This window comes from Anser anser, assembly GCF_964211835.1.
Source record: "Anser anser genome assembly, chromosome: 5".
NCBI classification, from domain to species: Eukaryota; Metazoa; Chordata; class Aves; order Anseriformes; family Anatidae; genus Anser; species Anser anser.
Genome location: NC_139725.1, coordinates 31,125,833 through 31,152,305, shown reverse-complemented (window position 1 = coordinate 31,152,305; position 26,473 = coordinate 31,125,833). Strand labels below are relative to the sequence as shown.

General features: G+C 42.7%; 1 protein-coding gene across 16 annotated transcripts in view; it reads right to left on the bottom strand.

The window, feature by feature from the left end:
- RGS6 (regulator of G protein signaling 6) overlaps positions 1 to 26,473 on the bottom strand; it is a 278,204-nt gene that overhangs the window by 210,645 nt on the left and 41,086 nt on the right. The gene's annotated exons all lie outside the window — the stretch shown is intronic.

Sequence of the window (26,473 nt, the reverse complement as noted above, 5' to 3'; positions counted from 1 at the left end):
AGGAGCTGACCCGCTGCCTGCAGCTCGCAGGGAGCTGCTGAGGGACGGGCATAGAGCAAGCGAGCCAACTGGCTGAAGAGCCACGCTGCGGAGGCTCTGTAATGAAGGCCATTTGTCACTGTGTGACAGCGAGGGAACAGCTGTGACTCATTTCATAGTCTACTGAACATGAAATGAGTTTGTTTCCATCTGTGATAAACTGTGCTACCCCTCGCGATACGTATTAGGAATTGGTGCTATCATGTCTTCTAACGCTGTGGTAAAAATTACAGACTAAGCAGCAGTGACTTCTCGGGTTTCCACCGCATGACAGTGCCAAAGTTTCAGATCCCACTGAACTGACTTCTTGACTCGGCAGCCCTGCGCAAACGGGGCTGCAAGCGTTGGTCCCCACCATTTCTCACAAGGTCCCGTTGACTCTGACAACGAAGGCATGTTCCCTGCTCACTGAGAAGCCCCAGCTACGACACAGAGAGAGCCATGCATTTCCAGTGATTATAAAAATAAATAAATAAATAATGGCTACTTAAAACCTGCATCATCTTCCTAGCACCGGATCATGAGACCAGTAACGTGGTACACAGTGGAAGTGTCTTTGTTTCCAAAAACGACTTCCCCGGGGACTGCAGTAAAAGTTTCAGTCCATGTGGCTGCAGGGAGCTCAGAACCCCAAGAGCATTTCCAGGAGAAACGCGGCTCTGGTGCTACGCGCCACTTCCCACTCCCATGCAGGCCATAAAGGTAAAGCCTCCCCAGAGCCTGCAGGTCTGTTAAGCAGCTTCCTACCTCACGGACCTGAGCAGCAGCAGGCCCCAAGGCAGTGAAAGCTGCCTGATCCTGCGGCGGTGTCCGATGGCCAGGGAGACACCCGTGTACGTCCACCCAGCCACAAGTCTCCAAGCAGTGGCTCTACCCTTTGAGAGTGAAAATAGGATGAGATGCAAAAGTAATGAATCCACATGCATTTCAGCAAATATTTAATGACATAATACCCAAATTAAGCGTGAAATGATATCACAGAACTAAATATATTGACAGTCAAACAGCTGGTTTCATTACCACTGGCACCTTTCTTGTGACACATGCAATTATTATGTCATTTCATGATGTGACAGTCAAAATAGGCTTCTGTTAGGACACAAACAGATAATAGGATGAATAAAACACTGTGCTGTTGCATTTTAAAGAGAACTGAACATTTCAGCTTTACAGATGTGAATGAAAAAAGAGAATCTGCACTTTTCAGTACAATGCAAATTTCAGTTTCTGGCAAATTCAAGCTATGAAATCAGTACATTTTCCTACCTCCTCCTCAAGAAGCATTCTGCTAACAGGAAATAAAGATGCTTTCAATGAAGAAATAAAGCTTCAACAGAAATTCTCAGCAAGGCTTCAGAGTTGGGTGTATTTGTGCTACCACCATCACTAGCATCATGACAGAAGGATACTTTGTTTACTCCCATTGAAATAGAAAAATATTGAAATTAAAGAGAAAAAATTGCAGTTGGAAAACTTTTTCTCCAGACCAGTATATTTAGTGAGTGTCAGAGACAAACATATTCTCTATTTTTCCCTTCACTCTTTGATCAAATGCAAAAGACATGACAGATGTAGGATAGCTGTAGGGGCTCCCAAACTGTAACACAGTTGTACCATGATCTACCTCAAAGAGGTATCCAAACACTGTCTCGGCAGTCCAACATCTTATTCCTGAGCACAAGCATAGCTAGGCACAGAGCCAGGAGTTGCTGTTGCTGACAACAATACCATCTTTGCAAATTTAATTCAGGAAATGCAATTTTTTTTAGCATAGGACTGGAAGTCACAGGCTTCTGAAGTTTAATTGCAGGATAAAAAATATTCCCTGAGCATCCTTGAGTATATCACCATCTTTCATGTCTCACATACACCCTTCCTTTTCTCACAGTTTCATCCCAGCGTGTCATTTACAAGTAGCCATAAAGTGAAATTTCATATAGTGAAATCCAAATACCTTGACAATAAGGAGCATTACGCTTCATAAACCTTTAAAAGAGGTGAAACTACATTAGGTTAAGCATGTATGCTGCTTTTGTATCATAGTCCACTAGCTTCTAAGGAATCAGAGGGCTGAATGTCATGGAGCGTCGCTGAAAGCTATTCAATTTTGAAAGGAAAAACATACAACATACAGGGGGTCACATACCGTGGAAGTTTTTAAGACGCCTAAGAAAACAAGGCAGTGCTTGCAGAGAACAGAAGTCAAAGCTCAGGAAACCCACTTACTTGCTTCCCTGCTTAAGCAGGCTAGATGCTAACAACCAGTGACAGTGATGAAGAATATTTTCAATTTTTTGACATTTTACTAGGAACATTTTAGCTCTGAAACTTGTTAGATACACTGGCAAATTTAAAAGAGTGTCGAAGCGTCGATAATTGGAAGGGAGGGGGAGATGAAGACACTGTGTTTGGGAAGGAGAGTCTTCCCTCGGGGAAATCCTGCTGCAACTTGGTCTATTTCAGAGGCCAAACATTTTTCTCTGGAGAAATTATTTTTGTGAGCCACTGATGATTCATCCTTCGCAGGGTGATTTAACTTTAGTCAGCAAAGCTGAACTCCAGCAAGAGGAGGAAATTCACCCTAGTCTTTCTGTCGTTTTGATGGCAGAACTGAATAGCTTCTTGTTAGCAAGTCCCCTCCAGAGCATCACTGGATTCAAGGAAGGCTACAAATACAATTTACCAAAGACACACGAACACTGGCAATAAGAAGCTCATTAAGGGGAGTAGCTATCATCATTAGACAGGTAATCCTACCTCCAGGATTTTCTGCAGCACAAAGCTCTTACTAGTCAGCTTGCTCTCCAAGGGTGTAATTACCTTCTGGAAACAAAATGTGGTTGTATGGGGGAAAACTTCTTGGAATGATTCAGTTTTCTGTAAGTCAGTTAAATGGTGAAGGTTTTACATGTGCAAAAAGGCTTTGAAAGACCATGTCATTTTGTCAGTGGGCTGCCTAGCAGCAAATGTTTGCTGTATAAAAGTCATTACCCAATTCAGTCTTTTATTAGCTTTGTCACCACTCCAGAGAAATGAGATGAACTAATACCATCACAGCAGACATTTTTCAAATGCACAATGCGCTACAGAAATTAACAAACACCTCTGTCATACAACCAGGACTATTCGGGTTTCGCCAAAAATTGCTAAAAGACATGTGAGGTCATGGTAATCACCTAATTTTTCTTCAACGGTAATTATTTAAATATAGAAAAGATCCTTTGCAGAGAAGGACTAGCAGCACTAAAGATAGCGTGTCAAAGATACTGACTTGCGCAGTTAATCCCTGTGTATCACGCTGCATATTTACCCCTTGATAGAATAAGATCTGTGTTTCTCTAAATAGGAATTCATCAACGCTAATATCATTGGCAGAAAGAGGATGGAGAACGTGAATCTTGTAAATAAGCTTTATAAGCAATGTCAAAATTACTTTGTTTTTTCCTTTCATCTAGCTTCCATTCCAAAACGTATTCATCACAAGTCAATAATACAGTAAGGCCGGCAATCCACAGCACAGCTGAAATTTAAATGCTCCCCCTCGAGTCAGAAAATGCATGCCCAAGGCCTGAGGCCATGCAAACATCACCACAACCTTCCTAATATCTGAATTTCCCGGGGAACCTTGGTGCCACTAGGTGAGGTATGGCCTTCCCAAAGTCCCAGAGGGACTTTCCAGCCCCTCAGGTGGGCGCAGTCAGGGTGTGACCAGGGAGATGCCGATCCACAGCTGTCACCTCCAGCTCACGGGACGCGCGTTTTCATGGCAGCACACACCAACACACAGCTCACGCTCTCGTTCACAACATGGGGCTTCCTAATCCCCTGCTAAAATCCACTTACAGGAGAGGCCTCACTGGTGAGATGAGGACCTACACCTGCCTTCCTCCCTCCCCGTCATCTTTGGCTGGGTTTGTAAAACCCACTCTTCTCCTTTGGAAAGATGTCCTAGTGTGATGGCACCAGCACCTGCTGTCCCCTGAGGGACAAGGACAGATCTGTGTGGTTCCCTGAGGAGCCCCTTTCACGAGTCTGCTGCAGCCCAAATGTGTGTGCACATGCCCACTGACCAGCAGGCAGCATCCAAGGTGAATGCCTGATCTGCACATTTGCCCAGCTCCGTTTGGGTGGATGATGTCCAAGGGCTCCAAACAAATTTCTAAAATTCAAATGCCACCTGAGTTGCTGCTCTAAGAAAGAGAGCTCTTTTGGGAGAACCTGGACATACATGTCTGAGGATGGAAGCAGCCAAATTTGTTGCAGCCCTCCTCACACCAAGTGTTGTGAGAGGTCCCTGGGAAATTCTGTTCCTAAGATGTGACTGGGTGTCATACAGGATGGCACAGCCCCAAAACGAACCTGAGCACTTGGTAACAACACCGACAGTGGCCTAATTACGTCCTGGCTCCATTCTAGTCGGCATCTTAGGAGGAAAGAGCATTCAGGTGGCCAAAGCCAGACAGGTTTCTGTCAGAGGTTCCTTGTCCTTGCTCTAGAGCTTCTTGTAACAGCAGTGTGCTTCCACGCATGGCAAGAACTGCAATCCATTTATTTCCAAAATAGAAGTTACAAGTCTCTTAGAATCTTATCGATAAAGGGAAAGAAACTGTGTGCTGAAGTTAAGGAGATGAGCCAGAAGAAAGCTGTGCAAGTTGAAATGTTTGCTAACACTATTATTTCAGATGGTGCAGCAGCCTGCTAGAAGAGCAGTGCCGAGCCCTGTTGCTTAGAGTAACTTGAAATGAACTGGAAAAATTTAAAGTGTAATATAAACACAAGACTGAGCAGCACAGATCTTGGAAGTTGTGCCTCGGACCATCAGACAAACCTATTGTACAGTTTCCCTTAATGTGGTTAGTTTAATTCCTTAAACTCAGACTAATCCAGAATGGTCTAATTTTGTAAGACTTGGAAAACACAAAAGGAGGCTTTTGAAACAGAATCTAAAGCCAGGTGATACTCCAAAGTAAGGACTGTGCATCTTCCAAAAAGCCACCTGGTGCATCTTCCGTAAAATACTAACATCTTAACTTCACAGGAAGTAAAGATGGGGGGGGGGGGGGGGGGGGGTTCAACCCACTACGGGTTCCACAGAAATTATATTACCAGTCTACAGTCTCTTCCTCCTTCTCTTAGGAGAAATGCCTACTCATCTCCGTCATACCATGAACCAATGAATGGGATCTAATCCAAGCGATCAAAGACCACCTCTGTGCAACAGATGATCAGTTCTGGAACTGCTCTGCCTACTCAAAGCACCAAAGGATCTGGCCTCAAATGCTCTGCTCTGCTGCAGCATAAGGCGTGAAAAGTCATAAGTCATCACTAAGTCAGATTTCCCACTTTGGAATTTAAAAAACGACTAGCTTATGCTGCTTACAACTCCAAATTTCATGTACTCATCCAAGCCCCATAGCTCCCCAAAAAGGAGGGGATTGGATAGAATGTTTTTTTTTCTTGCTATAAATTATCACAGGACCTGTATATCCCAGCCAAACATCTTGCAGAATAAATTGATTTTAACCTACCGTGTTTTCAGAAGTAGACTACTCTATACCCTGTCCAAAGAAATATAAACATCAGAAAAAAACAGATTACTGAAGTTAAATATTTTTCACTTGAACTTTTTCTTCTAACTTTCATTTCTATTTTTGAAGGCCACAGCAAAAGTAACATTTAAATATGAGCCTGAAATAGCATTTCATTGTGTTTTATTTTTTACTGGGAAGGAAATTACTTCTTCCACTACCTCCTGAACTAAGTTACTGACAGCCCCCCTTCAACATCCTGATTTACTGCTAATGATGGCAGTGGATGACAGCTCCCAAACACTGGCTAAATAATTAGCAGCAAAGCTTCATTCAAAAATATCAACTCATTGTCACTGTACCTATATATTTTTTTAAAGCCAAACATCATTAGTTTAAACAACAAAAAAAAGTGCAAAAACAACAAAAAATCATTTCTTCCTCAAAATTTCCTCCTATCTTTGCTATCTTTAGCACAAAAAAATTGACAGTACATTAAAGCCTCTATGAAATTGTCCTTCAGGACAGTAACAGACACAGCCATTATAAATTCTAAGTATAGCCTTCTATATATGAAAAATTAAACATCAGTTATATAGAATTATTATTAGTATCCATGTTCTTAGAAATCAATACTTACTTTGAACCCCCCAAATCACTGTAAAACTGTATAGTTAATGAGAGTGTTTCTGGTAAGCGGATATTTTAATCCATGTCAGGACAGATGGAAAAAGTACCTTTAGGAAAGTGAGAAAATTCAGACTAAAGAAAGAGAGCCAACCTGTGTCACACTTAGCAAACACTGCAGAGAAGAATAAACACTTGCCATTTATTAGCCCACACTTACCACACATCTCTTCTACTCTACGGCTAAGTTGAAACCACACAGTCATTATGCAATAGCTATTATTTAGCACCTACATTTCAAATTAGTTTAAATGTAGTTATAGAGGTTCAGTCCTGGGCAAATACTCCACTACAAACTGTTAGTTGATAGGAACTCCTTCATAATTATTTCCTGCATGTAGGATAGCTCAAATGAAGAGACTGATAGGATCTACCCATGGATTCAGTCTGAATGTCAAAGGCCCTCAGCCAACTGATGGATTTTTTTTTTCTGGCCTATTTCACAGCTTACATAGCATTACACATGCCTCAGTTTCCCAAAATCAATAATGAAGTTCTAAGATGTGTAAGGGAAACTGAGTGCTTTTAGGTTGGCATTGTTTGACAAAAGATGCTCACACAGCAAGTTGTGTGTCAGTGAGAGCAACCTGCCTACTGGTTCCCAGGTGCAGGAACAAGGGGCAAGTGAAGGTGGGGAAAATGTCCTCTCACTGACAGAGCTCTGAACTGGGTTACAGTGCAATGAGTCCATGAACCAGCAACACACATGTAGCCCTGAGCTCCTGGAGACCCAGTGGACATCCATCTTCTGTAACCACAGAGGTTGCACAGCCATTCCCTGCCCCTAAGTGCTACCTGGCTACATCCATTCTCCCCCCTGAAGAACCTGGTCTACCTCCAGAAGGCCACCCAAGGTAGTGACAGCAGCCACACACAGCTGGAGACCACGACTGACCCAGCACATGCAAAACTGAGAAGTTTCAGGGCCTTTCTAGCCCCTGCCCAGCATTTGCCTTCTCTGGGTTCAAGGAAGCTCTGACACCCCTGCTCCCAGCCCTAGCTCAGGGGGTTTTGGCCGTAGGCGAGCAGCACGTACCCTCTGGCCCAGTGACAGCAGGCTAAAACCAAACAAAAACAATAACAACAAAAAAGGCTCTTAAGTGAACCTGCATCAAACCTTTTCAAGAAGCTTCTTTCATGAAGGGTTTAAAATCAATAGAGCAGAGCTCTAGCTGTAATTACTCTTTGATAGGACACAACAGAAGTGCAGCCTGCAATGGGAAGAGAGGCAGAAGGCCAAATTCATTCCTGATGTAAGCAAAGAGGTCATGCAGAGGACAACAGAAACCACAGCCTCTCCTTACACATCTGAATCCAGCCCACAGAGCTCAAAGACCATCGCTGCTGATCCCTCAGATGAAAACAAGGTGATTTAGGAATCTAAATAAAATAAAGAAAACCTGAAATGTACCATTTGTTCACTCTGAGATTTAATTATTCTATTAAATAATAGCTGCAGCCTTAATGGGAAGTTTTCAAACAATCTAAATAGTTTCTCAAGTGCATGCATGTGCTCTGTTTTCTCCTATAACTAAGCTACAGCCGAGGGCAGTCTCCAGTTTACAAGGCTACTCCTCTCCTTTGCCAGAGGTGACAGCAGTCCCTGCAGCTGCTGTCCAAGCCGTCAGTCAGACAGACATTGCTTTCAACATCTTCATTCCCTTCTGTTTCGGCAGACACCTTTAAACAGCATTACCTCTCAATTCATAAGCCGTATTAGTGCTGTTAGCGTAGTGCACCATCTCCCTGTGTAGTCTGGCACCAAATTAACTGCCCGTTTAGCAGTTTACAAACCTTACAGCAGTGGGTCTCACATTCCTGTTATAACAGAGCAAGCACGAACAGCAGAACATCGGAGCATCAGTCTGCAGTGTCACACAGCTTCTCCGTCAACAGGGACATGAAATTAAAAGACTATCTGAAAGATGAAGCAAAACACTAATTTGCCTAACAGTTTTACAAGGCTACTAGAGAAATAACTGCTGCAGTCAGCTCTCTAAAAGCAGGACAGCACAAATTGCCAAGGGTTAACCCACTCACGCACCAGGACCTAAGCCTTTCTCTTGCTTAAGGACTGTTTAATTATGTATACTAAATGCAAGAGCTCCTGCAGGAAAGATTAAAACAGGCTCTCACAGCCTAATGCACGGGCACGTAACTGGAAGCCTGTAAGGCTGCAGACCACCATCTCCCACATTCACGTGGGTATCAGAAGAACTGAGGCGGGAATTTCATCGCTCCCCAAGACAAATCAAAAACCTCTGAAGGGTCTCTGTTACACACTGACGTCAGGTTCGAAAAGAGATTTCCTATGAAACAGGATTATCTACTCCCAAATGTCTCATAAAGTGCTTAAAAAGTGCTCTGATGCTTTTGAAGTACCAAGGAGAGCGTGCAACATGTACACCGCGGTATTTTTCACTTGCATGGAAGCAATAAGGCCCCGTACCTTAAAACTGATTTTCATGGGGGAATAAAAGCCCTCGGAGCCCGTAAGTCTAAGGTGCTTCTTGGCATCCCCCATCAGTAGCAGTTCGTCCCCAATATACAGTCATTGAAAAGACTTTTTGAAACACCTTCAACAGGCCCATGATGACAGAGGATCGTTTTCCGCTGGGTGTTTTTATTTCTGAAATAGAATTTGCCATTTATCTCATTCCTTTGGCCAAGCCATCCAAGCCCTGTAAACATCTTCCAGCCCCGTCAGGACTGTTTTAACATCCAAAGTCTCAACAGTTACTCTTCATGGAAGGAGAAGGAGGGGAAAATAACCTTCACACAATAACAAAACTCAACCCCACCAGCTTTTCCTTAAAAACAGAGGACAAAAAGACAAGGCCCATCTCCTCAGGCCCAAATTGTATCATCTCTTATTTCAGCACCAACCATGCTGCTTTCAGCAGGAAGCCAAAACCAGCTTACTGCTCCTCACAAATATATCCATGTGACACTGTAGCACCACATTTATACTAAAGCTGAAACAATCATGTCTGTGAATGTGTGGTTCTCTGCACAAGATACTAAAATGATTTCTGGACTGTTTTCCTTTCCCAGACAAAATTTACCTGAAGCAGAAAATGAAGGTTTCTATGGGTTGATGGAAAGCATGAAATGATATAGCAGTACAATCTGATAACGGGGGGGGGGGGGGGGGGGGGAGTCACACTACATTGAAAGCAAAACAAGTGCACAAAACAAAAAAAGAATCAGCATTGAATGGTTTGGGTTGGAAGGAACCTTAAAGATCAGCCAGTTCCAACCCCCTGCCATGGGCAGGGACACCTCCCACCAGACCAGGTTGCTCCAAGCCCCATCCAGCCTGGCCTTGAGCACTGCCAGGGACGGGGCATCCACAGCTCCTCTGGACATCCTGTGCCATCGCCTCACCACCCTCTGAGTAAAGAATTTCCTCCTAACATCCATCTAAATCTACCCTTTTTTTAGTCAATCTGCCTGTGTCCCTTTTGCCACCTACCAGCAGAAAAGCCAAGCAGCTCTAGATAAAGACATCCTCTTTTTCCACCCTTCTTACTCGTCACATTAAATTGCATGAAGAGAGGAAGCATCCACAATTTTATTTTACAAGCCCTCTGGAAAAATGAGATGGATTTCACAAGCAATAGGAACTCTTCAAGTCTCTTTCGTATCTTTTATCTCTCAAACATATGCCTTTGGGGAGCCCCCCTCCCCCTTTTTAAGCCCAAGCACTGCTTTAAAAATCAGGAAGATAGGGCTGACAAGCAGCAGATTCCCAGAAGCCCTGGGTTTATTAACTTGAAGCTCTTCAGCAAGGTCTGAGGACTTCCCAGCCCAGCACTGTTATTTTCTGTGATTTAAGGTAAAGTTGTCACACCAGAACACATCCGCCCAGCAGACAACAACACGATCCCAGAGCTTGGAGCAACCTTGGCCAGACTTCATTAACTCCATAATGAGAGCTGCATTTCCCAAACCCTGCACACTGTGGGGGCTCTATTAAAAATTAAAACAAAAACCTAAAACACTGCACGAGAGCCAGTGTAAAGATTATGGTAATGGAGCACATGTGACCATTTAGCGTAACTTTTTAATAAATATTATTTAAACTCTGAAAAGCAAACTATTGGCAAAACGAGACGCTTGCATGGACTCTCTCCATGCTGCAGTACAGCTGCGCTCTGCTCTGCTCCTGTAGAGCCCCATTGTAAGCACCCAGCACCAACACGGAGCTGAGACACGCTCATTTCCACTGCACAAACAGCTTTCTTCTTCCGAACAGCCAACCCGTGTAGGTTGCTGGCACTTACATTCAAACAAAGCAACAATAAGAGCTATGCACATCAGAAATCTTTGCAATTACAGCTGGGCTACATCTGTGACTCACCACAGGCTGGAAGCGATGCCACGGGGCCACAGCAGCCCCTCACAGGCAGGCATTCAGCCTCACCTCTGCCTACCGCCGGCTGCTACCTGCCTGCAGCGAGCCCACGTGGCACAGCACCTTCACACCAACGAACAGGTTATAGCCGAGAGCCGCTCGCTGATCCCCTGCTAGCAAATAGTCAGAGAGCTTCGGGCAAGGAAGTTTTCTTCCCAGCAGTCCCTTACCCTTGGGAATGAGGCAGCGCACAGAAACACCGGCTGAGCCCGGCCAGCGCTGCATGCCGTCATTAGAGAGGTGCCGCACTGCGAGATGTAGCGGTGCTAACTGCTGCAGCCCAACAAATAAGAGTGCCATTTATTCTGAGTACAGCATGCTTCTGAATGCATTATTAAATGCCAGCAAATTCCATTTTTATCTGGGGTAGAGGTATCTGTGCTGTCAAAATGCAGGTTCATATTGTTTCCTAAGAACATAACTATGTTCCTTGCAATATAAATCCACTTCTGCACTTGCTTCATCTTTTTTGTGTGTTCAGATCTGTATCTGAATTCAATAGGTCAGCTCTGGAAAGTACTGATAAGTCACTGCTCACCCTTATTTCTATTCACACTGTAGCATGCCTGAGTGTTCCCTTTTAAGGACCTGGCTCTCACAATGATGAACATTGTGGCGACTCAGTAAAAGAGCAAATGGTAAGATGAATAATACATAAAAACAGTTCTCAACAGTGAACACCTCCCTGCGTTCTACACTTCGTCTGTGGGTTAGAGAGACAGAAAAAGAACAGGTGAAATCACTTCCTGAAGATGTCTCAGCCGGTCAGCAGCAGAGCCAGGAATAACAAACATTTAAGCCCGATGACTCTCCTTCCAGCACCCATTTCCAACAACCATGCCTGTGCATAATAAGGACTAGTGCCATCGGTCTTCTTTATCCCTTTCTCCAGAGCCATCAGTAAACCAAACCAACCTGAAGAGATCGGATTAAAGAATAACAGTAAGTCAAGAGTAAAGTGCCTTTGTACAGCAGACTCATTCTTTCTTTTCCAATACAGAAGAGCACTTAAGTGCATCAGCTCATAAAAGATGTCTCCAGGAACAAGGCACATCACAACTTCTGGAAAAGATGTGAACACAAATAAGGAAGAAAATAAATGGAAAACTGAAGCTTTTTGGCTAATGCCTTGTGTTTTGTTTTGTTTTTCCAGAAGATCTGTTTCCTGTAAAGAGCCCTTCAAAGTGAGGAAGCCCTGATAATCCCATGTCTTTTTTCTGCATTGCCTTACAGGGCAAAACATCAAAACCATGAAAAACAGATTTCTGGAAGTTTGGAGTGGTGTCAGTTGCATCTGCCAGTGCCTCCACTTGTATCCACATCGCTTCTGTAAGTCCTTCTCACCAAACCCTAACCACAATAAGAGGCCCAAAGGATCCCAGCTCATCACAGCGAGGCCACTTCCAGCACACAAGCATGCCCCGATGCAGCTTTCTGACTCAGCTCTCCCGGTGATGAACAGTCAACTCAAAAGGATTTTAAAGGACACTAAGTAGAAGCTGATCAGTCCCTACAGAAGCTCACCATTGCTAGAAATGGACAAAGCAGAGAGAAGAGAAATTAGGCATGGGTTAGCAGGTCTTGCAGTGCCACAGACACTTTGTTCCACCTGAAAGAACAACATTTCATCACCAAGCATGACTATCAGTCCCTGTGCAAGCAAAAGAAAAAACAGGAAGATTTTATCTAAAGTCTGGAACTCCAAAATTAAACTAGACAGCGAACGTGGCAAAACGCTTACATGCATTGTTTTCAGCCATTTGTGGTATGTGCAAGCTGCTTTCTTTACTCAGTCACAATATATAAGCAGGCAAATTGCCAAAGCTCAGTCTTACTGTAGCCTCTCTTTTCAATTCTTCCATCAATATAGATAGGTCTAAACCACATCACCCTTTCAGATCTTCACCAGGAACCACTCACCATTGTTTTTATTCTCTCTTACATAGCACCATAAATACAATCATCTCAGTGGGGAATTTTCCGAGCACTGAGGGAAGCACTCCACCAAAACCCGACTCTTGAATTTGCGTCCTAGCTTGTAGAGAAATGGCAACAGATGGAATTTAAACTTCGTGTTGACGCTGTGATGAAATCTTAGCCCTCTAGACTGGCATTTTCAGAGGACACTTCCATGTAGCTGTATCACGGGTTGAATGAAGATCACCTTCACCATTTTCTTTTTTATTTTTATTGTTTTATTTTTAATATGGCTGGAAAGGACAAGGGCATAAGTTCAGCACTGCTCACAAACAGTGACCTGCCTCCTGGTTTTGTAATACAATTGTGTTGTACATACAATTGAAAATTTTTTAAACATTTTTTTCTGCATTCCCAAGGTGACTTGGGAAACCATGCTTGAAACACCGTAGGAGTGTCACTCGTTGGAACAATCCCAAGCCAAACCTGCGATAACTGTGAATGATGCAATCCATCCTGACAAAGCACTGAAACCTGCAGACAATTTATGGGTTCCCAGCACTTCACTGCTGCTTTGGTGAACATATAGCGTGTACTCTTGCACCCAGACATCCTCACAGACCAACTGGCTCTTAGATGTACTCCTCAAGCAAGAAGAAACAGTGACCTTGAGCATCCAGCAAAGAAATCCATCTTTCCTTTGTGGCAGACAAATTGTCAACACCGTAAGACTACAGCTGAACAAGAAACAAAAGTATGCAAAGAACACATTACAGAGTTTTGCACTTGGCAGCACAGGTGGATTTGCCCTGACTAACTATTTTGATACTCATTTTATTACAGATTTCCAATGTGTCCTTAACACAATTTCCCCATCTGCTCCACCAGAGTGCTGTTGCTACTAGCTCCTGATTGATGCATAATAAAAAGCACTGGTTGCAGCTAGAAATGATCCAACCACTGCATTTCAGATGCAGGTAACCCTAAGTCCATTTGAACCTTTCAGCATAGATCCGTTGCTAAATAAAATACACGGTAGTTCACAGGTTTTCATTTCTGAATACTACTTTATGATATAAATTTATCTTTATTTATTTCTGCCTTTCTGTTGTACCAACAAACAGCACCAGTTGTCACGGCAGTTTAAAAAACATGCAACTATTAAGCCTGACAGAAACATAAAACTACCAACTGGTAAAATTTTAAATGAACTATTCTGGCACTGCTAAAAAGAGATATCTTGACACATTAGAACTGAATTTTCTGGAGAATCAGTGTGAAAGGAAACAAATCCCCAAACCTCTTCTTCGTGAGAAATATACTTGCCAATTCTCCAGCCTCCATGGGATGGCCGGCCACCTCCAGGTGTCTCGACAGAGCAAAAACACAGAAATGTTTGCCATCCAGGCAAATTAATATTAAGTGCTCCAAGTCTATGAACTGTAAGATTTTCTACTGTTCAAAATACCTGGAATCACTGAAAGCAAAGAACTGGTATGGGGAGCTTTCAGGCAAAGCGTTACTGGCTGCCTTGAAGTCGATGTGTTCTTTATCCAGAGTCAATTAACCATAGTGTCAGAGCTAACAAGAACAAAGAATGAGTTGCACTGAAAGGCTCAAAGGTGGTTTAATTTGTAGTTGCTGAATTTTTCTTTTAAATAAAGTTCCTCGGGTTTAAGGAACTGCACTCAGTGGCAAATTAGGATTCACAGAAGTATTTGAGCACCAAGTTAACATCAACAACTTCATTAACAACATTTGAAGAGTATTATTTCTATAAAGAGAGCACTTCACTAATCCATTCCTTCCCAAAAATGTTTCATATTTTTTGTAGACAGGTCTGAAAACAAGTGTTTCTTGACCTCAGTCTCATGCAAGCAATAGGACAAAAAAATAAAGGCTTCAACTCTGCTCAACAGAAATAAATGATATAAAAAACTATTAAGCATAGCAAAGAAAAAGAAGTGCCTTCAAACACCAAACTGTCCTCCTCAGCAGCCAAATGGATGCACAGTATATGATTAGGGTATGACTTGTAAGAGGTCCAGCATCCCAGATACCAGTGGGCTTTAACCTCCCTGGGTAGAGGAGCCCAAAGCACTGGCACCCAATACCAGACACACAGCGTAGCAGAGCGAGCAGACATGTAACTTGGTATAAACATAGTACTCCACAGATACTACAATATGTCAGGTATTTTAGTGGTCTCCACTGTAAGGAAGAGGGAACAAAATAGGAACAGTATTTACTTCCCTTTTGAATTAGGGGAATAAAAGTGTATCATAGCTACTTCAGCAGATCTCCAGTATTAACCATGAGCAACAGTACATCATTCACAAGGTGACTATAAGGAATTACGAAGCAATATCCAGTACCCCTGAATTATGCTATCAATAAAATAGGAAAGCTCTGTGGTTCTAAATGAGCCCACTAAAAAAACTGAAATAATGACCTGGTAAGTCCAACTCCTTTAAGTCTTAGTACAAATCTGTGTAAGAGGGGTAACCTCCTGCACACCTTTAATATACTATCCTTCTGCACAGTGCAAGGAATGAGAGGATTACCATCTATCCCACCAACGCACTGGTAGGGAAGTGCTGCCATAAATGACAAATAATGGATAGACACATCTTTTCAGGGAACCACCCCTATCCCATACAGTGGTCAGTAAACACAAACTAGCATGGAAACATATTGTGTTGCATACATATGCATCAGTCTGGTCATACTTGTGGATAGGAATATGTTAGAGTACTTAATTAGATCAAAGACAAGACAAAAATAAATAGCATTAACTTTGCGGAAGTCAAAAGCATCTAACCCTGAATATTGCCTACACAGATTTCACAGGGAAATTAGCCTACATCTGAAGCGTAAGTAATAAGTAAATCTTTCGATTTACTAAGCGTGACTACCCCAACCTCCTGAGGTTATGTAGAGGTCAACAAACAGCGGCAGTGCAACTTCAGTGCTGCAAGAAAATCATCAGTTACTTCTGAAGAGATGGCAGCTTCACAACAGATGTCAGTCCCCAAAGAAGTCACCCACAAGGTCTGACTGGCAGGTGGCAGGCAGAGCCCAGCGCCTGACACAGGGCCGAAGAGCCTGACCAACTGCTGCCTCTGATGCACACCATCGAATTTCTGCATCCAGTCCACTCATACCCTTCCCAGGAGCAACCTGTCCTTACCTGTCCTGAAAATCACGTGCTTCTAGCAAATTTGCCGTTACCCATAACAGTACAAACAAGATCCACAGTGGCTAGAACACACAAAAAAACAAAACCACTAATACACAGCTGCTGAAATAAAAACACATCGGTAAAACATTTCTTTCACCAAAACAATCTGAAATGCATCACTTTTCTATCAGTAAAATAAACAATATGCCCCTCCAGAAGAGCATACTGACAGCACGTGCATAAAGCCACTGCTGGTGAACACCATGTTTGGTATGCTGAATGTTGAGCTTTGGTGTAATGTAAGTGAAAAAAATAGACAAAAATATTTAGAGTCTCACAGAGTCTCAGGTATGGAAAATTCCTACTTTGACATCACTGTATTTCAGTATTTAATATTCCACGCCTATGCTTTGTATGAAGCAGAAAGAAGTTTAGAAGAGTCTAAGAACTCACCTACCCAGGAAAAATGTTCGGAAAACTGATTTTCAAATGGCTGTCCTTTTCAGCGTGTAACAAGAGTGTCAGGATAACTTTTTTGTTTAAGATCAGGTTATCCAATTTGCAAGCAGATTATGTGAAACTATAGAAAGGGAACATGATATCCAGGCTGGGCATAATCATAAAATAGCTCCTGCGTTTCTCAGTTCTCAGGACAGATTTCTTAGTATCTTCGCTACACCTTCATTGTGAAGACAAGGTCCCCTAATTTTAGCAGTCTTAATATTGTGCAGAATGAAAAGATTTTCTTCGGAATTACTTTCTCAGAGTTGAGAAGAAACCGATGGGAGCATTTCTGGTGAAGGCAGTGGGCTACAAAGCATCCTATAGGACTACACATGGGCAGTGACAGACCTCCACTTGCCATAATACCACACACCAAACTCACTGAGATCGGGGATGTTTCCGACTTACTTCCAGCTGAGCGTTGCAAAAGTTGGAGCCATCCAGAATTTGGCTTTTTTAATCCATACAGTTGCTTCGCACGGTTTTACTGTCCCGAGAAACACAAGTGTGATTCCCTCTCCATGCTGTTTAAACTGGCAAGCAGATTCTTTATCAAGGGTACTTGCAAATTTGATCACTCAAGCAGCAGCACGATGCTAATGCAACCCAAGGCACTGAAAAAAGTACTTTGGGTCCCCAGAAACATTCATTTCTTGTGCCGCTTGCCACAGATCAAACAATAAGGAAACACATATAAAGAAAGAGGGTGTTTACAAACAAGCAAGTAGCACAGGTTAACACGAGCATTAGACGTTGTTCCAAGCCACAACTTCGAAACTTTATCAGACTCTCTGTTTTCACGCTGTATTTCCACTATAAGAGCTTTAATTATCATAAGTTAATCACATCCCCAAGGCCTTACAAGGCAGCAGGCAATGGCAGACGCCTCTAATCCCTCTGGGGTGTAATTATTTCATAACCACTACACTTCAGGGTTACCTGATCGCCGTTACGGAAAATTTTATTCTCTCTCTTTCTCCAACCAAGCCCTTTACGATTAAATATGTCTCTGACCTATTTTACACAATCTCAATTCTTTCCCTTAACGTGCTGTGTAAGACCTTGTTCTTTACTTCAGACAGTAGAAAAGGGCTGTTTTATTTTTTTAAACTTGATGGCACGTCCAGCACAGCGCAGACTACTTTGTGGCACTATTTTCAAAGGTGATGGACTGGATTTGAACAGAGGTTTCTCAATTCAGGAAGGATTACCATCAGCAGCTTCACAATGAGAGCTTTACAGAAGATCTGTTGTTATAAAAAACCTGACATTTTCACCGACAGCGTAACACATTTCTGTAGGAATGGATTTTTGACATTATGACTTTTTCCTCCCAAGTTACTGCCACATAATAAGATTAAACAGGCCGGATCAACACGGACTGTAGTTGTTTGGTTGTTTCTGTTCATTTGTTTGGTTTTTAAATTATGAAGTCCTCTATGCTTTGTCCATCTCCAACCTCAAAATCCTGACAGAAGAATCACCAAAAAAAAAAAAAGCAGAATAAATCTCTCTGAAAATAGATCTCATTTTCAAAATAATGATCTGCCATTTTTCCTCATCGTGAAAGACCAGGCTGGGAGTATAACTTTAGAGAATGTGAGAAAAATGAATCCTCCTTTCCTCACATTTTTAAAGACTTTAAAAATTGCTGGCATTTCAGTCTTTGCTTTCCCTGATTAGTGGGGGCCTGAGGTCCTTATGCAGTTCTTCGCTGAATTCCCACAGGACATAAGGCCAGAGAATTTGTAATGAAAGCAAAGGGGTGAACTAAAAGGGCAAAAAGTATATCTGCAACTGAGTCTGCTTGCTCAGCAAGAACCCGTACAAAATGCTGCTGATCTTTGGAAGAAGCAATCCAAATAATCAATAGAATTGTAAAATATCATTAGATGTTGAGCATCTTAGCCAAATCTTATGGTACTTACCACCCGATCTTGCATCTTGATATTTGTCTCCAAAGCACACTTTCAGAGTGGGACGCTAAATAAATGCTTTCCCCTGCACTATTCAGCAGTGGTGCATTGACATTTTGAACTCTACAGTCCAAAGAGCTGACAAGAGCCTCCTGCGAGCACTGTAGCTACTTGGCATGGTAGTACACCTATTTATCCAGCATATTTTATTTGTGAGACACCAATTGGGTGGTTACAAATGCTGTTTTTATTTGAATTTGCTAGTTTGAAAGCATTTATTTGAAGACTAAGGAGCTCTAAGTATTTAGGACTTCAAGAGTTCTGATTTCCAAAAAGGACGCCAATAGTTTCCTTTCTAAACAAACTGAGGGCTCTAAGGCATCGAATCTTTAGAATACGTAGAGGATAACTAAGTGAAAACTTAGGGGCCTGGATTTTCAGAGTGGTGTTTTAAAATTCTGGCCACAGGACAAAGCTTCCAGAACATCTCTTCCACTCTACCGCTGGTTTGAGTTGCTACCCAAAGTGTGTAAGGTAAGCACTGCAGTTCAGATGCCAAGATCACCTCCAAAGAGAGTTGAAGCAAGATGAGAGAGAAACTATTGTTGGGAAGGTAACTTGTCTGCACTGGATCTCCCGAGGTAAGCTCAGACTCATTAGATTGAGGCAAATAAAAATAAATAAATAAACTTCATGTAGATGTTTTTTCTTTAAAGTATCAGTTAATAAATCTCCTATAGATATTCTAGGATATGATTTCAGATAAACTAGGACAACAGAAAAAAAACATCTTATTTCAAAAACAATGATCAGATCTATGTACTATGGACTATGAAGCAGGAGCCTTTAGTAAACTGCGTTAAAGTTTGAAAAAGGATCTATCGATGCCTTTTAAAAAGTCCTTCCATTTTCTGTTCTCCAGCGATTTCCTGATGCAATTCCATAAACATTAAAATGACATAGTGATCTTCTTGATAATGGAAACAGTTCCTTTTAAGATTAATTACTGAAATACAGGAAAGTGCTCTAGCTCACTGACTCACATGTCCATAACAAAGTAAGGTTAATGTTGTTTCATTTATTGGCTAAAACATTGGTGGGGGGCAGTTTAGCTACTTAGAGATCAGCTCAGTACTCTGGAAACACACCAGCCCTGATAGTCTTCCAAATCAGAAAAATGAAGGTCTTATCTTTCAAATTGCTTCAGCTCCTACAGACTTACAAACACCACCCTACAAACCTGAAAATAGCATTTCATCAGCTTTTTTTTCCCCTTGTCTGATTTAGTTATTTGACACTGCTTCTTTCTCCCTCAAATGGAGCAGGAGTGAAGACAGCCAATCTGGACAGAAACAACCCAATACACTGTGAAAAATAAGCGGTTCAACACGTCTACGTATACAGCCTTCAACCTCCATATAATTGCTTTGAATCTGGACGTTCAGCAAGCTCGTGATAATCTGAATAGCCTGATTTGGCGGAGTTGCCATCCTGCAAGTGAGAGACATTCATAAATGCCATACCTACCATCAGAATTGGTATCACTGGCACTTGTGGGAAGAGGGACAGACTGGAAGGAAACAGATGTTAACCCATCCGTTGTAAGCTGTATGTAAATGTGGAAGGGAACGTCAACAACAGGAAAGCTTGCAAAAGTTTGCCCAGGAGACTTAAACACTGTCATAGTAGGAACTTCAACAAATACTTCAATACTCTGGGGGAAGGGAAGGTTAAGAAAAAAAAGTAAGAGGCTGTTGGAACGTAGCATCACCTCCTCCTCCTGTTTATGTACCTCAGGATGCTTCAGACCCAGACTGAACTGCAGGAGAAACATTTCTTCTAGAGCACGAGTGCTCACTTAGGAATATAAAATGTTGATCATTTCATACTACCTGCCACTGAAGAGCAAAGACTCAGCAGTTGAAAACATTTAAGACCTGGTGGAGTAATTACACCTACTGCCACTAAGCTCTAGGGAGTACAATAAAGAGGGGATAGCTGGGAGAGGTCAGCTCTGCGATCCAAAAGGCTGGTTGAGAAATACAGTAAGTTGTAACCATTTGCTCCACTGGTGTTAAAGAACACTTCCACAAACCTTAGTTATTCAAACTACAAAGTCACTTAATTATCCAGATTCCTGTCTCCACTAAATACTAGACAGACTGGCAAGTCATCTATTTTTTAAGTTTGGGTAGCAGCAAATAACCTTTTTCCGTAATATGGATCTCAGTTACTCTTTCATGTGATATCTAGTTCTAAAGGAATAAAAGAACACTTTATTTTGCTTTTAAAGTCATATTTATGTGATAACCTATACATGCATCTCAAGAAATCCAAATCATTGCCACCCATAAGGATGGAAACGCTGCTTTGATTTTACAAGACAGCTGCAACTAAAACATTTTGAGCTTCTTCCCTTAGGATGGTGCTCCTTCTCTGCCCAATTTGGAACCAGGACTGAGCTCAAGTCCTGGGCCATCAGGCTAAGTGCTGGGTAGCGCAGAGAATAGGCAGAGAATACACACAGAGATTGCTAGAAGGGCTGTAGCAATGCTAACAGACTTCTGCAGAGCTGGTTTTCTTGGTTTTGTTTTCTAAATGCTTTAGTAGTTAAGGCTTTTAACCTAAACTAGAGCAAAAATAAATATCAGAGGAAGGGGAATGAAGGGAAGTGGCCATAGCTGAGAAGCTGTGGAAGGAGAAAACATGAGGTATGCACAGCAGGAGCTGACCAGATCCACTAATGACACAGCAAATCGATAGGTTAAGGGCTAGACTGCCCAGAAACAGGAATACACAAATAGGGTGAGGGACACTTTCAGGTTATTAATGCAGATTTATACTGTTTATTACAGCACGAGGGACAGAGCTCCTTGGGGAATGCTCACTGCTCCCCAGGGTGCCAGCCTGCAGGGCAGGGGAAATATTGGCTGGGGGCTTTGTGCAAGCTTGAGACAGGATGGGACACTCTCCTACAAACTTACCTGGTGCTCCAAAACTTGCAAGAATTTTACTATTACCTTAATTACAACATTAAACTACGTAGGTGCTTTAAAGCTTTCATGCAACATGATGATGACTACTTGGATAGCAACTCTAGAGGTGCATCATCTCATTTTTGCTATTTTTATAGCGTCTTGGTTTTACTTGGCATCAGAACAGAAAGAAATGTCAAAGCCTTCTAAAAAACAAAACATGAGTTGTTTTCTGGCAGCAAGAAAGAGCTACTGGTAGAGGAAGGGAATGATACAGGAAAAGCAGTGCTTTGACATTTTTCATTGAACGGACTAAAGCAGGCTGAAGTCAACTGAATTGAAGAAAGACAGAAATAGAACCCCAGCTCTGTGGAATTTTACTCCTCTGTCTCCATCACAGGCTATTTCTCCCTCTCTTTTCAGATACCGTAAACCCTACACACATTTATATACTTTATCTGTGCAAAGACATACCTGTGCATATATATGCACACGCATGTTGCATATGCGAGAATATGAATATTGTACGTATGTGCCCTCTGCTAATAGAGGACATTTTCTGTACTGCCCATATCTAACAGTCCACTGGTTACTCTTCTCGAATTTCCCCTTCCTACTTAGTTTCCCAGCACACTACTGCTCAGAAATTATGCGTGGAGGATTTAAGGTTGAAACAACTAAAAAAAAATCTGGCCTGGTTTTCTGCTGCAAAAGCATGTAAAGAATTTATACTACTGCTGGACACATCCAGAAGGATTCAATAATCAAACGAAAAATAATCTTATTGCATAAACCCAATTAGAACAATGCCATTGAGTGAGACCAGCAGCTGTCAGTCCCTTCCCACAAGCTCAAGCAGAATATGCAAAAGGTAATTTAAGATACATCTAGAAGACACGGCAGCCTTTACTTTCACAAGTCCCTCTTGCTCATTTTCACAAGCACACTGAGCAAACCAGAGACGTGTTGGCTGGGGGAGCTTGGGGAGAGCGTTTCAGCCACGGCCCCCATGAGAAGAGGCTGCCACGGACAGGAACACTGCACGGGTAGCAGGTCCAGCCCCTCCGGGTACCGTGGTCAGTGCTGCACTACCCTCAGAGAAATTTTCTCCCCCTAGCATCTAACGTGAACTTCCCAAGCTGCAATTCATGGCCAGAGTCATTTGTTGTATCATCTGGCATTACCAAGAAGTGCTTGGCTCCATCAGCTTTGCAATTGCTCTCCTGTCCTCTATAAGCTGCTGTTGGGTTTCCCGCTAGCCTCCTCTTTGCCAGGCTGTACAAGCCCAGCTCCCTCAGCCCGCCTTCACAAGAAGCATACTCTAGGTCCCTGATTGCCTCGGTAGACCACATTACTTGGACTTAAAGCTCTCTGCCAAACAAGCTCTACACTCCTTGCTATCTCCCAAAGTGGTGGCAGACACCACGTTTCAACAGCTACATTGCCTAACTTTAAAACCACAAAACAACCTGGTTTCTAGCAAACATGAGCTCTCTTCTCAGTACAAATGGACTTCAGGTTTTTCACTTACATGAACCTCTTAAATTGCAGCTGACACTCGAGGATAAACATAGCTAAATGAACAGGGCAACGAAGCTGGTGAGGGGTCTGGAGAACAAGTCTTACGAGGAGCGGCTGAGGGAGCTGGGATTGTTCAGCCTGGAGAAGAGGAGGCTCAGGGGAGACCTCATCGCTCTCTATAGGTACCTTAAAGGAGGCTGTAGAGAGGTGGGGGTTGGTCTGTTCTCCCACGTGCCTGGTGACAGGACGAGGGGGAATAGGCTAAAATTGCACCAGGGGAGGTTTACGTTGGATGTTAGGAAGAACTTCTTTACTGAAAGGGTTGTTAGGCATTGGAATGGGCTGACCAGGGAAGTGGTTGAGTCACCATCCCTGGAGGTCTTTAAGAGACATTTAGATGTTGAGCTTAGTGACATGGTTTAGTGGAGGACTTGTTAGTGTTAGGTCAGAGGTTGGACTCAGTGATCTTGGAGGTCTCTTCCAACCTAGACAATTCTGTGATATAAAGGAATACACACACACACTTTATTCAGTTACAATAAAATTATTTAGAGCATAATCCAGCTAGCCTTTTCATGTGTGTTAACACAAGTCCTGATCAAAAGCTTACTGAAGGCAAGGGAAGCACGTGCAATGCTTTAATTGGTTTTGGATTAAGCCATTAGGAATCTTCAGGACAGCCAAGCCTGAATTTGCATTTTTGCAAGTAAAACTCTAATTGGCAGCTGGAAGAACTTAAAGTAGATGTGGTGTCCTTCAGGAGCTGTGCTGGTAATATGCTGGGCAAGATCAAATGCCTTGCTCAGTACGGCATTCAGGCAACTTTCAGAATTTAACATCAGCTACCCCCCGAATACTTGCTTTTTGTTAATGACTGTAAAGGTATTGGCCCCAACTCCTGGACCAAATTCCAGCTTGAGATATTACATTTTGATCCAGCCAAGTCTTTCTCTAGCCCCTTCATATACACTTCACTTTTTCAGCTCTCTCATTGTTATTAAGCAGCTTTCAGCTTTGAACTTTAAACTTATTCAACTAAGAGGGGCTGCATTTCAGTAGTCTGTGAAATTATGTATAGTAAAATCTCTAGAAACATTATGGGTATTTATTTCATTTTAATTTGAATCCATTAGTTAGAAAGAAGCCCCATTCTACTGAGGCACTTCCAATTCAGCAAATTTAGCTTTGATTTTTTAACGTTATTACCACTAAATTACTTTCCTCCAGAATTATAGTAGGCTAAAGCAAGATATTAATTTTGTCTGAGACTAAACTACATACTGAAAGCTACTGGACACTTTAATTAGTTCAGCATTCCCCAAAAGTCATTAAAATTAAAAAAGAAAAGTAGAGAAAACTAAGAATAAGCTGCACACCAAACACTATTTTCTCTGTAGCTTTATATTGCTAGTTTGATGTCAAAGTAGCTAGTGCAATCAGCAAGGACAAGACACCCAAACATGCTGCTTTTACACAAACCAACAACCCAAAACCACAAATAAAGGCACAGAGACTTAAAGCCCGGTGATGGACAAAAGACAGCAGTGTGACCTACAAGGCCAGAAAGCACAGACAATATGGAAGGCAGCAGAACAGTTCACTCTGTACATCTCAAGGGTATCAACCCCCCTTCCCCACTCCCAACATTACAAAGTCACACGTTGGCCTCAGATTCACCGCTATGTCAAACACCTCAGCTGCCCTTCCAAACCTTCACTACTTGGAGACTAACACGAGCCTTCTGCATTTATTTCTCTGAGACTGCTCTCACGGGCTCTGTTGATAGAGCAACACAGATTACTGGGACCTTTGATGCTACTAGGATTATTGATGCCTTGGTTGCCTTGCATACAAATAGTGTCAGCGACTTCCTCCTGGGGATTTCAAACATTTTCACCAGGGGACAGGCATGTGGCAAACTTCTGTATTGGCTGAAAGACCTGTTGGCTTTAAAATGGATCCTCGGCTTCCCTACACACTACCCAGTAACAGATGCAGACACAGACAGACACTCAGGCTGGCAGCCACCATGTAGTCCGAGCAGCCTCCTGGATCCTCCCATAGCCATTCTTACAAAGACCCATTCATACAGGTGAGCTGGAGGCGGCAGAGACAAAATGTGCGCATCCTAATGTGACATTCCCTGCGCTATCTCAGAGCAGAACAGGAGTCCAGCCTCAGTTTCCCCTCCACTCTCATGTAAGGTGTCAGCTGTGATGGTGCAGCACAAACTCTGGCTTCCTTCAGCTGCCTGCCCTGGGAGATCACTTGCTGCTTCATTCCAGAGAAGGAGTCATCTGACAAGCTGCCCTCCCCTACCCCGCAGTCCACCTGCAACCACTTCCCTTTTCCCAGTGCCTTTGTGCTGATTTGCAAAGGGCATTGCTATTTCATGGGGCTTCAGAGCACCAGGATGCACAGGAAGGGATGGTTCTGTTCTCATACGCTCAGTTGCTATCACATAGCAGCTGTCTTACCTTGCACTGCCTGCCCAGACAGCAATAATAAATGAAGAAGGATGACCTGCAGCATTTTCCTCATATTTAAAATTGGCCAAGGGACATATTAACCTGTGCCATTATTCTGTCTCCTTGCTCCTCCATGGAACAAGATGTAATTCTCATGTTTCCACAAATTATCATGATGAGGTACTTCATGGGAGGTTTCATTTTAGCTCTGCACATACACTGCTTCCAAAAGCCGTATTTTGTATATCATCCCTTAACTACCAGCACCGCCGCCTGTAGATCTGTTGTCTTTCTTCTGTCCATCCTGCTGCACAGAGCTCAGTCCGTGCAATCTGACAAACATTTCCACTAAAATGTAAATACCCTTTTTTTCCTCTCCTCCTGTTAAAGTCTGCATTGGCCTTTCAAAGAAGATAAATAATAATAATATCACCCAATGTTCAGGTGCTGGAAACTCATGACAGCTTCTCTTTCAGTCAGAGGAGGCACTAAGGTATCTGACTCAGAGCTGCTCCACAACAAAAAGTCGAGTGACAAACACAAGGCAGCCACTGCTAACATCTGGGTTACAAAAACACAAATACTGAAAAACAATTTAGGAACACAACTCAGCCCAGCAGCTCTACAGAGGCACCAGAACTACATCCGTTCTCTGCTGCCACTCCAACAGGGATAGCAAGAACAACTACTCTGACCCCCCTATTGTAGGGCCCCCCCTTTGTGTAACAGATTGGATGCTGGCAACTGTTTCCCCGTTATGAGCACGCAACTCCAGGATGCTATCGATCAGGCCACCATCTATCCTGGGTATTCCCAAATAAAGCAAAACCAGCAAATTGCTCTTTTGCCTTTGTTTGAAAGACAGGAAAGAACACAAATGAGAACAATACAAAAAGCCATTAAAGTAAGAGAGACAACCGATTGTGTCATCAAATTCTTTATATGGAGGGCACACTGTGGACAGCAACAGAAGAGCAGTAACCATTTGAGATTTCCTTTAAGATACCTTAAGCACCTTACATCTAACAATTCTGAGACGCACTTTGAGCAGCCTCACCACCGTCACTGCCTTCGAAGTGTAAGACGTGCAAATTGAGGTCACTGTATCCCAAATGATTAAACCAGAGCGATCTAATATTCATACTGTCCCTGGAGTATGTCTCTTTGTTTTCGAGTGCTGTCTTGAGACTCCTTGGCAGAGAGGAAGACTACGAAGCGCAGCTGAGCAGTTCTCTCGCCTGAACTGCTCTCAAGACAGCACTTTGAAACAGGAAGAGACAGGACTCAGGAGAACATATAAATATCTTATAAGGTGCTGGA